The sequence below is a fragment of the Peromyscus maniculatus genome, chromosome 22 (genome assembly GCF_049852395.1).
Source record: "Peromyscus maniculatus bairdii isolate BWxNUB_F1_BW_parent chromosome 22, HU_Pman_BW_mat_3.1, whole genome shotgun sequence".
NCBI classification, from domain to species: Eukaryota; Metazoa; Chordata; class Mammalia; order Rodentia; family Cricetidae; genus Peromyscus; species Peromyscus maniculatus.
In genome coordinates, this window is record NC_134873.1 from 33,412,531 (window position 1) to 33,425,588 (window position 13,058).

Below are 13,058 nucleotides of genomic sequence, written 5' to 3' on the forward strand. Positions count from 1 at the left end.
GGTATGTGACCATCTTCTGGGGCTGTTTCCTGGACAAGCATTTCTGCTCAATGCTACGTCTGTCTTATAACATTTCACACTTGGCCGTGTCAGAAAGGCATGCTTCATCTTCTACTGTTCCTCATCACACAGCCTGTCCTGGCTGGTTTTATGTCAACTTGACACAAGCTAGAGTCATCAGAGAGGAGGGAGCCTCAGTTGTGAAAATGATTCCAGAAGATCCAGCTGCATGCAAGCCTGTAGGGCATTTTCTTCATTAGTGATTGATGGGGGAGGGCCCAGCTCCCTCATGGGTGGGTGGCCATTGCTGGGCTGGTGGTCCTGGGTTCTGTAAGAAATCAGGCTGAGCAAGCCATGGGGAGCAAGCCAGTAAGCAGCACCCCTCCATGGCCTCTGCATCAGCTCCTGCCTCTAGATTTCTACCCTGCTTGAGGCCCTTTCTTGACTCTTTTCCATGAGGGACTGGGTTGTGGAATGCAAGCCCTTTCCTCCCCTAGTTATATTTGGTCATGGTGTTTTATCACAGCAATCACATAACTAAGACACAGCCTTTTGGCAAAATATTTGCTACTAGGCAATAATTGGTAGGAAAATGCCAGAGCTTGGATTTTAAGGAAACAAACTGTCCCAACTGTCCCTTTATCATCTTGTGGCTTGGGCAGTTATTTAAGCAATTTGTGATGTTTCCCCCTCTTCCATGGAATGGAGGTGGGGATGGTGTCATCCTATAGTTGATAATGTTGTATGTCAACTTAGCTGGGTCGGGGGCAGGGGACCATATTCAGCCAACTGCTAGTCAGGAAGTAGGTTCATGCTCTTCAGATGAGAAGACATTTAAGTCAAGGGACCTAACTGAAGCAGAAGCCCCTCCCAGGGTGGGCGGGTCTCATCCAATCAGGAAACCCTCAAGAACAAAAAAGGTGGAAATTTCTGAGGAAGACAGGCTTCTGCCTCCAGATACCTCCAGGTTCCAGAAGCTGCTTCAGTTCTTCCTGGGGTTGCCAGCCTGTGGGGATGCCGTTCCAACTGCAGATGACTCACTACATCACAGTGATAGAAGCCGATCACCCCCCACCCCATACACATGCTGTTCTGCTCCTGGGGATGTCCAGCTACTCTACTTGATGTTGTACTAGGTCATACAAGGATGGGATGAGCTATTAAACATGGGATTCACAGAAGAACTTCAACCAGTGGGCGATCCTATGAACCTCTGTCCTTGTGGTCAGCACGTGCTCTCTGTTAGTCAGCAAGACCAAAGGATACAGTTGAAGACTGCATCCTTAGGGAGAATACAACCTCTTGGAAGGGGTAGATATGAGCACAAGCCATTCTAACATACCCAGAGAAACACATATGAGAGACAGGGGTCCCAACAGTGCCTGAGGTTGCCCCTGCCTCCTGCCTGCTAGTCATCTTGCCTGCTGTTCAATGCCAGGGCTGTTATTTCATGTCCTTCTGATGTCGCTAGGGGTAAGACTGGCTTTTTCACATAAAGAGTGTTCCTACTCAGTGATGGGGTTACAAAAAGCCAAATAAGTAATGGCTTGGTAACGCTCGCCTTGAGACGGGGAGGCACAGGTGGAGCTGTCTCCTCTACTGAGGCTGGTGCAGATGTGAGCTTAGTAAGAGGACATCTCTGTCCGGGAGAACCCAGAGGCCTGCTAGGGAAGTCTATGTCATCAGAACCACTGTGATGCCATGGCTTTCTAGAAAGAGGGTCTGAGCCAGAGGAGGGAGTAGTTGGAAGTCTGGGGAGCCAAGGAACACAGTGCCGATCTACAGACAGTGGCCTGAATGTTGAGGAGCAAACAGGAATCCCCCAGGAACACAGAGGAAAAGAGCTTTTCAGAAAACGTGCACAGCCTGAATAATGAATGCCCATGACCCACGTGGAGGAAGCAGCGTGAGGTCCGGTGTGGTGCAGAGGGTCTGACCTCTATGTGCAGAAAGTGGAGAGGGGAATTAACAATGGATGAGGGGAGTGAGACCTGTCCAGCTGCAAGGATGCTCATGAGACAGGAACGCTCAGGCTTCTGTGATGGGAAGCTGGCTACAATTAATTGATCAAGGGTAACATCTGCTCTCACCCACATCTTTCACCCAATTGTAAGAAAATGTTGACAGCATCAAAGAAACAATCCCAGTTCCTGTGTCAAACCCTTGTCCTGAAACCCCTCACAGATCCAGCGCTCCCTTACAGCTGCAGCGCCCCCTTACAGCGGAGGCACCTCCTTATAGCTACAGCATTAACTTACAGCTCCAGCACCCCATTATAGCTCCAGCACCCCCTCACAGCTCTGGCACCTTCTTATTCCGGCATACCCTACAACTCCACTGCCCCCTACAGCTCCAGCACCCCTTACAGCTGTGGCCCCCCCTTACAGCTCCAGCATTAACTTACAGCTCCAGCACTCCATTACAGCTGTGGCACCCCCTTACAGCTCCAGCATCCCCTTACAGCTCTGGCACCCCCTCACAGCTCTGGTGCCCCTTACAGCTCCGGCACCTCCTTATTCCAGCACCCCCTACAGCTCCAGCACCCCTTACAGTTCTACCAGCACTTAATATTATCTCCTTGCTGAGAATGAATTTGTAGTACTTTTTAGAAATAAAGCGTACATTTGTTTTTCAGTGTGGCCAATCAGTTGCTGCTGTCATGGGTCATTGAAGGAAATGCAAATGGAGAGGCTGGGTTCTGGAGGGACCTCGGGATGTTGGCTCTTCTCCTGTTTCCTTGCAGAGAGGGAGAATTGGGGTTTTTAGCATTTGGTCAACTGCTTAGAATCACCAAGTTGCAACACTCATCAGATATGTTCCCTCAGAACGTCATAATCCAAGGAACAGTGACGACGACGATGTCGGTGATGATTTAAATTGTCAACCTGACGGGCTCTAGAGTCACCCAGGAGACCAGCCCGTCATGGCTGCGAGGGAGGTTCTACAATGTGTCCACTGAGATGGGAAGGCCCACTTTGCATGTGGGTGGTGCTATTCCATGGGCTGGAGAGTGTGAGTTGAGCACCAGCCTTCATTTCATTCTGCTTCCTGACCGTGGACACAACTGAACAGCTCCTTCACTCTCCTTCCACCATGCTTGCCTGCCATGATGGACTGTGTTAGGGTTTCTATGGCTGTGCAGAGACACCTCGACCATGGCAACTCTAATAGAAGAAAACATTTAATTGGGGTGGCTTACAGTTCAGAGGGTTAGTCCATTATCATCAAGGCGGGACATGGCAGCAAGCAGGCAGATGTGGTGCTAGAGAAGGAGCTGAGAGTCCTATGTCTTGATCCTCAGACAACAGGAAGTTAACTGAGTGCTACACTGTGCATAGCTTGAGCACAGGGTACCTCAAAGCCCACCCACCCCAACAGTGACACACTTCCTCTAAGGAGGCCACACGTACTCCAACAAAGCCATACCTCTTAATGGTGCCATTCCCTTTGGGGGCCATTTTCTTTCAAACCACTACATGGACCATAACCTCAGACTATGGGCACCAAGAAACCCTTCTTTCTCTGAGTCGAGGTTACAGAAACTCCCATAGGACCATGTGGCTTATGGTAAGCAAGTTTCCATAAGAAATTTAGCAGAACCAGACACAGAACCTGCTGTGGGATGGTCTTTCTGTAGGCTGTGAATATGTGTTGCTACCATTGGTTAATAAAGAAGCTGCTTTGGCCTATGGCAAGACAGGTTATAGCCAGGTGGGAGATCAAAGCAAGGACACAGGGAGAAGAAAGGCAGAGTCAGGGAAGCAAGATGTAATAGAACACAAGTAAAGCCACAAGACATGTGGTGGTACATAGATTAATGGAAATGGGTTAGTTTAAGATGTAATAGCTAGCTAGCAATAAGCCTGAACCATAGACCAAACAGTTCGTAATTACTATAAGTCTCTGTGTGTTTATTTGGGATTGAGCAGCTGCAGGATACAAGAAAACTTCTGGCTACAAGAGCCCACCTAAAATATCAATAGGAGAAGCACAAATACCTTCTAAGGTTTAAACCCTCTGCAGATTGTTCTTGATCTAGGGATGCATTGTAATGCCTGAAATACTCTGACAAGGTTGGGCATACACTAAGTACTTACTGCATGTTTGTGAAACGAAGTCTAAGGATGGCAAAAAAAAAAGCTTAGACTCCTAGGTCGCAGCAGCAACAGGTCTGTGCAGCTTCAACCGTGGTCAGAGAACTGTCTCAACTCACAAACTCATAGCTGTTTAAAAAAAAAAAGTTCTGAGAATAGGTGGCCATGAATGCTCGGCCATAAATGGAACATCCTCATCAACACCCTCTTCCTGCAAGGCTCAGATAATACTTCAGAGAGGAGGGGCAGACATAATGCAGGAGCCGGAGGATAGGGAGGAGTGCAGTGAAATGCTGACCTCCATGCATGTCCTGGGTGTTGCACAAACCAACTCTTAGCAGCTGTGTTTTCCTGCGAAAGATCAAACCAGTTCAATTTCATCAGGAGAGGAGGGGCTCCTGATGTCCTGCCCTTTGCTGAGAAGCTAATGGCAATTGATGGCTGCTGAGAAAGAGTTGTTTTTCTTTGTTGGGGCAGGGGTGGGGGTTGGCCATTGGTAGGTTGTCCGCATCCTAGAGGAAGGCTCCATACTCATGGGCATATGGACAGAACTAATTGATCTCAGTGGGTTATTAAAAAAGAAAAAAAAGGTGTAAAGTTGGAGATGAGTTGAGGGGGCCCTGGAGAGCTGGAGGGAGTGGGGGTGGGGATGACTACATTGTCTGCATCTATGATTGTTTTCAAAGACTGACTTAGAAATACAACTGCTCAATGTCTTTAGCAAATCACTTTCATGCATAAGTAATGAGTAAACTGGTTAAATTTACTGATTTAGAAAGAGAAATCACTCAGCATACATAATACCTCCTCATAGGTTGGATGTGTGGTCTGTTGTCTTCATCTGTAGATACATTGGAGCCCATTTTCTAGAAACTGATGTTCACAGATGTGAAATGACTGCATTGTGTGACCTCAGCAAGTGAAGGCACGACATGGCCAAGGTGGCTCCGAGGACATAGGACAGAACAAAGGGGGTTTCCTGATTCTTAGCTGGCTTTGGTTTAAGGCGAATCCTGCATTAAGATGAGGAATGCATTTCTTAAAAGACTGTAATGTGATCTACCTCTTTGGGTTTAGGTTACGTTATGACTGGTTGAGAGACATCCCAGATTTGCTCACATTCACTTGTTTCCATTCCCCAACCATTTCCCCCTGGCGCACTATTGAGACCCATGACTGGTGTGTGACTTTCTGGAAGGTGAGACTCTGTCCCCTGCCTTTCTCTGTGCTTCCCTGGTTTACTGAGGTGGCCCCTTTAACTGTGCTAGGCAGCACATGTATCCTTCTATTATCCTCAGATTCTCACCCCTATTCCATGCTCAGTGCTTTGTGTGTAATGGATAATCAGACATAGTTTATTGTGGAATAACTGTGATTATTACATCAAATAATATAAGTCGAATAAGGATAATTTAATTGTGTGGTCTCATTGCTCAAAACAGATTCTGATTAAATGGCTTTTGGGTGGTAGTCATAACTTCACTGGTGTCCTAGTGTTCTTTCTGTTGCTGAGAAAACACCATGCTGGGAAGTGACTTGGGTAGGAAAAGGTTTATTTCAGCTTACAAGTGACAGTCCATTGTGGAGGGGAGGCAAGGCAGGAGCTCAAGGCTTGTATCTGGAGGCAGGAGCTGAAGCAGGGACCGTGAGGAATGCTGCTTGCTGTCTTGCTTCTCCTGGCTGGCTTAGCTACCTTTCTGATAGAGCCCAGGCACAGATGCTAAGAATGGCGCTGCCCATGGTGGGCTCCTGCATCCGTGAGCAAATAATAAAATGCTCCACAAACACGTCCACAAGCCCATCCAATGCAGAACGTTTCTCAAGTGAGCTTTTCTCTTGCCGGGTGTGTCAAGTTGACAACTAAGATTAGCTATCAATTGCTGATAATAAACACTACTAACAACTCTTGGGGCATTGTCATGACATTAGAGAAAAGATTGTACGATGGTCTAAAGATTTTTCCCGTCAAATTGGCAGATGTGCACTTTACATGGTTGCAAACCTGTTACAACGAATTGTAGATTTTAGTGTGACTCCATCCTTGCTATAAGACGATGGCACTCCCTGGCTGGAAGAAGTGAGAGCAGCAGCCGTTCACACCTCAGTCAACTGGTGCTCCTTTGCTTGAGCTCCCAGGTGGAGAAAGTATTGAGCCCCACATTTATTTGGGGGTGTGAAATCCCTTCAGAAGTTGACAGGCATCGCTCTCCAAAACAGCAGACACATCGTTTCTTTAATGTGGGTTGAGTGTGCATTGCCAGGGCCAGGCTGTAAGAGTCCGGCTTGCTTATGGCAGGACATCAAGTCAGAGAGAACTCTCTTCCCATCATTTCAGAGCGACTCCTTGCTGAAAGGCAGACCTCTGATCTTGAGGTGGTGTCTGTTATTGGGCCGTATGCAATGGGCAGGAGTTCACAGATGTGTGTGAAGCTGAGACACACATTACTGCCTAAGATAAGAGAAAGGAGTCAAAGACAGGAAACAGAAGGTCTGGTTGCTAGTGATTAGAAAGCATGAGGAGTTGTTGGCTTGACGCCGGTGATTCTCTCAAGTTCACGATCCCACTCAGCAGCATGAATCAGAAGCAGCAGGTACTCAGCACGAAGATTCTGCATTCCTTGTGGTGTGGAGAGACCAAGGTAGATAAAGGTGGATCTGAGAGTCAGGTATGTGTGCCATGCATCAAGCAGCACCAGACACAGAGTGCTTCAGAAACAGAAATGAATTAGTTAGCCCGAAGGTGAGCCGTCTTGTTTACATCTAGGTAGAGTGGATGATGGTCACACCCACATAAGGATGTGCCAAGCCTCAGAGAATTCAACTTTTAAAAACCATTTTAGAACTGGATTAAAAAAATAACTTTAATAGCTGCATGGCCAGCCCTTTATTCCTCCTTGTTTTTTGAAAAGAGAGAGAGAAATTGCATTTGCTCAGAGTTCTAATGTTATGGGTGGAGTTAGTCCTGGGCTCTGGAAAATGTGGACATCTTGCCATCTTGCCGTGTCTTGTAAACATATAAAAGGCCCCCGTTGCACAGAAGTAGACTTTCAATAATGTCTGAACGCTGTTGCCTCTACTTCCAGCCTTCCCTGCAGGGGAGCCATCCGTGAGTGTGAGTGCTAGAGCGTTACAGAGAACAAAGGGCTGGTCTTCCCGCTTGAGAATCCTCCTCTACTGGCAGAGAGTTGTGCTAGATGACCTAATAGGTCCTCTCTAGCTCTAATTTCTATGATTCTATGAAAATCATCACCCACCATAAGAAACAGATGTTGGCTGGAGAGACAATGGCTGAGCGGCTCCGTTCCCCCACCCAGCCAGCCCCCTTCGGAGCTGTAGAGACCACCTCTTTTGCTCCCCCACTTCCCCGCTTGGTGGCAGCTGATGAGATATTTATAGCCTTCTTTCTCCCGCTGCCAATTATAATTATCAATATCTTTACTGATTTAAAAAAAATGGGGAGGGGGAGACACCATCATGGTCGTGAAGCATATGATAAGCCAAGTTTTGGGTTGAATGTGAAAATAGTTTCTTCTAATGACAGACAAGAGAGAGGTGTTTCTGATGGCGAGGTTGGTGCCAAAGCTGCACTGAGGTGGCCTCTAGGACAACCTTGCCCCTCCCTTTACACACCTTCCCAGACAAACTGAGCCAGAGAGCTTCTGAGCACCAGGCCTTGCGGACACACTGACAGTGTGGCCCGCACTGGTACCGGGTTAGAGTGTTGCTTTAAAACAATAAATAAAAGTGAAATCTTCCACAAGGAAATGCAGCTTTAGTAATTGCTGTTTGGGGCTCACGCCTCCGCAGTTATCCAGCTCAGCGTTTCATGCCCAGCTGCAGCGCGGCTTTTGCCAAATATAGATAAATGAAGTTAAAGTTATTGGCAGCCACTAGTTCCCTGTCCCTGCTTCAAGTTTATAGATTTCACAGGAATGGCATTGCTCTGTCCCTGCAGCAGACGACGGCTCTTCTGAAGCGAGAGTTTTCTCTCCGTGAGGTAATCCAGACGGTTTCTTGACCTATGATTTGTGCCAGCGAGGTCTGTGGTTGGCAGGGATGGACTCTCTGCCTGAGCTTTGGGTCAGTGGACATATGGACAGGGAGGCAGCGCAGGCTCCTAACTCTGTCCAGGCACTTTTTTAATGTTTCCCCACCTGCAAGAAATGCTTGTGAAGAACCTGCTAGCCCTTCCAAGCATACGGACTCTAAGAACTCCATGCTGGTGTGAGTCACCTCTGTTCGCCTGCAGGAATGTTCTTACCTGAGAACAATGTTTGCCTCGAGCATTTTTTATCTGATGACACTGGAGGCTCCTCAATTTTCTTTTAGGGAGACACCCCAAATTACGGTTCTTAGAGCTAGGCAAGCTCCTAAGAGTCGGAGTTCAATTCTACAGTGCCTGTCTTGGTTAAGGCTGAGAGGGCTCCTGCCTTCCTCTTGATTGCCTTTGGATGAGCATGACGTATAGGTTTTCTGAGGCAGATGGTCCCGTGATCTGTGCCGATAGCTGCAGATAAACAGCGGTTAGATGCCGTTTCTTGGCTGGTGTGAGTGGATGGACATTGAGCTTCTCCTGGGCTTTCTCTTCATCCTCAACACGGAGATGACTTCTTCCCCAACTCTGCACCGTCCTGGCGGCTTGCTGCTTTGGAAGGAATATTCTGGAACCTGTACAGTTAAAAGGTGTGCTGGAAAATCACGCGATTGGAAGGGTCTTATAGTGAGCCAAAGTGAAATCCATTTACAAACATACACAGATGGACACAGGCGGTCTAGGTGTCTTGGAAGTACTTGGCTGGGTTCTCAATGGCCCTTTCACTGTGGATGCTATTGACACAGTACAGTCCCTCTTTCTAGTCTTTGGTTATTGAACTCTCTGACTATGAGGTTGGAACCAAGTCACACATTGTTCTCCATTTCTCCTCCCTTTCTTTCTCTTTCTTTTCCTCCACTTTCTTTTAAATTCTTACTTTTCTTCCTTCTGAAAGGAACTATAATTCAGCAATGAGAAAATGAATAAAGTACTATAAACACATCATTTTCAATTCATAAAGCTTTGGAGGCTGCCTCAGTAGGAAATCTCTTTGGGAAATACCATTCTTATCACACAGTAAATCTCAAGACTCAGATGGACACCATCTTTCCTGACTCTTGGTTGAAGGAGCCTGGGGAAGGGGCAGGCCTTATCTCTCAAGGTACAAACATCATTTCCCATGGAGCTCCTGCCCTTCCTAAAGTGATTGATGACTACTTTTAATTTTTTTCTCCCATGCTGAACATACAGAAGGTCTTCAGTATGTATTTATTGAATTAGCAAATGTAGTAACAAAACAATTGGATTTTGAAAAATAGCACAGAGAGAGAGAGAGAGAGAGAGAGAGAGAGAGAGAGAGAGAGAGAGAGAGAGAGAGAGAGAGACTTTTGACAAAGTTGACCAAGGAAGCCAGGGTGCTTAAGCCATTGCCTGGGCTCCAGAGGTATATGCTCTCTGAGCATGCTTGGCTAGGCTGTCTGGAAGCGCTCTCCTGCTTGGCAGCTGCCAGCATTGGAGCAGTTATCACTGCCCCTGGAGGTGAGGGATGCTGGGAAATGGACTGAAGGATGCACACTGTTTGGGAGTGGTGGAGGAACTGGGCTGTGTCTCAGAGCTGTGAAGTGCATCTGTAAGCTGGCAGGGACCGACCAGTTGGATCTGCGCCGCACTCCCTAGACCTGAGGGCTCGCTCCCTTCTCACTTCCAGATGTAGGCACATCTGCAGCCTCTCAAGCATGCTTGAGGAAAAAAATAAAGTAGGCTGAGGTCTGGGGCTCTGCTGCTTCCTAGAGCCAGACCTGGCTAGAAGACTTTGTGTCTCTTACAAATACAAGGAATGGAGTGTATGCCCTCCTGGATTCTTTACCCGAACTATGAAGAAGACCTCCCTAGAGGGAAGAGTCCCTGAAAGTTCTGTTCTGATTGCCTCTTATGCATTCTGATCAGCCACTGTCCTGGACCCCATATCCTTCCTCTGTCACAGCTGAGTCCAGGGGCATGTCCTGTCTAGCTCAATGTTTGATCTGAGGTAAGACAGCAGCAGAAAGGCCCTGGGTTGGTAAAGTTCACTTAACTTCAAATTAGCTACCTCAAAAAACCAAGGTGGATGGACCCCAGCGAAGGACACTTGAGACTGACCTCAGGCTGCCACATGAATTTATATGCACACATGTGCACGGGAACCCACATGCTCCTGCACACACACACGATCATACGCACACACAAACACACACAATCCACACTCACAAAGTCATCCTTTTCTAGGTCCGTTTAGGCTCATTAGTGGTTGTCTCTCCCTCCCTCCTTCCCTAGAAAAGTTGAGGTAAAGTTCATAGAACTTCAAATGAGCTGTTAGCCGGTTTCCAAGTGTGCAGCCCACTCATTTAGCACACTCACGGTGTTGTGTGACAGACGCTGTCTAGTGCCGTGTGCTTCTGTCACTCGTACCTGTTAGGTAGGTCCTCCGCACTGCTCACCCCAGCCCCAACGGTCACTCTGCTTCTGCATCTCCCTCTCTAAGTGCCGGGATTCTACTCTAGTCCTGTCCTGTCATTTAACAGAGTGGATTAAAACTTTGTGCCAGACGCGATCCTAAGAATTTAAAATACATTAAATTGTCTACTCCTCCCAGCCTATAAATACCGTGAAGGAGTTACTATGTTGGTTCCTAATTCACAGGTGAAGTGTCTGGGGAGGAAGCCGTGGAGACTTTGGATCACAGATGCAAAATGTAAACTCCGATCGATCCGTCTATGCTCCGAAGCCTGACAAGGGATTTTCCTTTACATGCTCCCTTGCTCCCCTGCTGCCCTCCCCGCCTCTCCCCTCCTGCCCTGCCCCCACCCCTCCACCCCTGCTGCCCTCCATCCCAACAGGACTATAGCACGGCCTCTTTCTTTGTGGACCACACAAGCCTTTTCATTTCCCACCTTCTGGTTTGGTCTTTAGTTCCAGGGAGCCTTAGGCAACTAAAGACAGATTCAATACTGACATCTGTGTTGCGATTTTTCATAACTGTCTCAGAATGACTGAAAACATGCCTATCCCTTCTTGGATCAGAGTCTTCCAGGCTTGACGCTAACCTCTTCAGACACAGCTGAGGTAAGAGGCCAAACTATTCCCGGCATTCTTCTAGCCATTAGGCAAAACTGAAAATTTTATTAGTGAGTAATAGCCAAAGTTCTCCACCAAACAGCAACATGCTTGCTAGACTTTGTAAAAAGACTTCATTTTCCTCTTACAGTTATAACATTCGCGTTTAAAACATGCTAGACACTAACCCCCCCCCCCAAGTCTGAAGATGAGAAAGTGTGCATACATGCATACTCACAGGACTTTTAAGGGAAAATCACAAGGAACAGAGTTACAGATCTTACTTGGCCTCTATTTGCAATTATGAATTGAGCAGCATTCCGTTCTGAACTTAGAAGGAGCGTTCTGAGGAGGGGGCCGAGAAGCTTGACGTCATCGACAAGAAAGGGCCAAGGAAATGGAATTGGGACACAGGATGGACACATTGTTGTGAAATCTCTTGCCTGTGATGGTTTACACTGAGGGGCTTTCTCCTCTCTCAGGCACTTGGCTGGTCTCCCTCCTTCTCCGCTGATTTTACAGAAGGTTGGAGGAACTGCTGGGTGTGGGAGAATGTCACCGTGAGCCACACACCACATTGGCTCAGTCTGGGGGGGGGGGCAGAGCAGGGGCTCTGTCCAGGCCAATGGCCTGATATTGGGATGTTGACAAACAGACACATGTGATGTGTTTTTAGTTTGCTACAAAATTAGTTATACATGGTTCCTAGGAATAAATAGACATAGTTCTTAAGTTTCAGGATCCTAAAAAAAGTCATTGTTTTGGCCTCTTGAACCTGTTTTGTTTTCAATAAAGTGAAATCAGCTTTTTAAAGGCTATATGGACTCGTCAGCAATCATCACAGGTGTGAGCAGTGTTTGGGCTTCTGAAGTAAATGGGTGAATGTTGGTGACACCTTTAGTCACACGCCAAGTCATGAGCCTACATTCCTGAGGGCTTCCCTGGGACACTGCTGGTTGTAATCACAGGACGTTCATAGTTTTCAATCATCAAGGAGTGGGTGCCTTCCCAGGTGCCTCCTAAATCCAGAAGGCCAGGATGCCACTGTCCTGGTCTCCTGGTCTCCATTATACCTCTGAAGCTGTGGCACTTTATGTGGCTAGATGGCACGTAGTCTGGCTTGGTGACTGGCACTGGAATGTAGCGTCTGTCCCCAGCCCCTCTCTCCGGGCCTTGAACCTGAAATCCTTCTGCTTTAGGATCTGAAATACTGGTATTTAGTAAGTATTTCCATGTCTAACTCATACCATCTCCTTACTGTTCATCTCCCCCTTCTACTTTGATAAAGTAGACTCAGCAAACTTGCTGTCTCCTGCTGGAATCTCTGTTCAGTCTCCATGCAGAGGTTAGAGTCCAGTCCTGCCCGTCTCTCTCTGTCCCAGCTGTCTCCAGGCTGTGCTGGCTCCCGAGGAAGGAGGGAAGACACAGAGAATTCAGTCTCAGAATGACTCAGACACCAGTGAACTCTGAAGCCTCAAGCTTCATTAGGTTCTGAGTTTGCAGAGGAGAGCAAACTCTGGACAGGCAGTTCTCTCTCTCTCTCTCTCTCTCTCTCTCTCTCTCTCTCTCTCTCTCTCTCTCTCTCTCTCTCTCTCTCTGGTTCTCAGTGCCTCTTTCCTCATCGCAGTGTGAAATTGAGAAGCAGAATTCCCTATTCTATCTCCGAGGAATGTGCTTCATGTTTTTAGTTAAAGCACACATTATTTCAGTAGAATATTCTGTGTGACCCAGAAATAGCCGTTCCCGCGTTTAGACATGCCGTGCTCACATGTAGCTTGGCCCCTGCCATTGGGAGGCTCCACATCGATCCTTCTAGACTTCTGTCTTCACTTCTGATG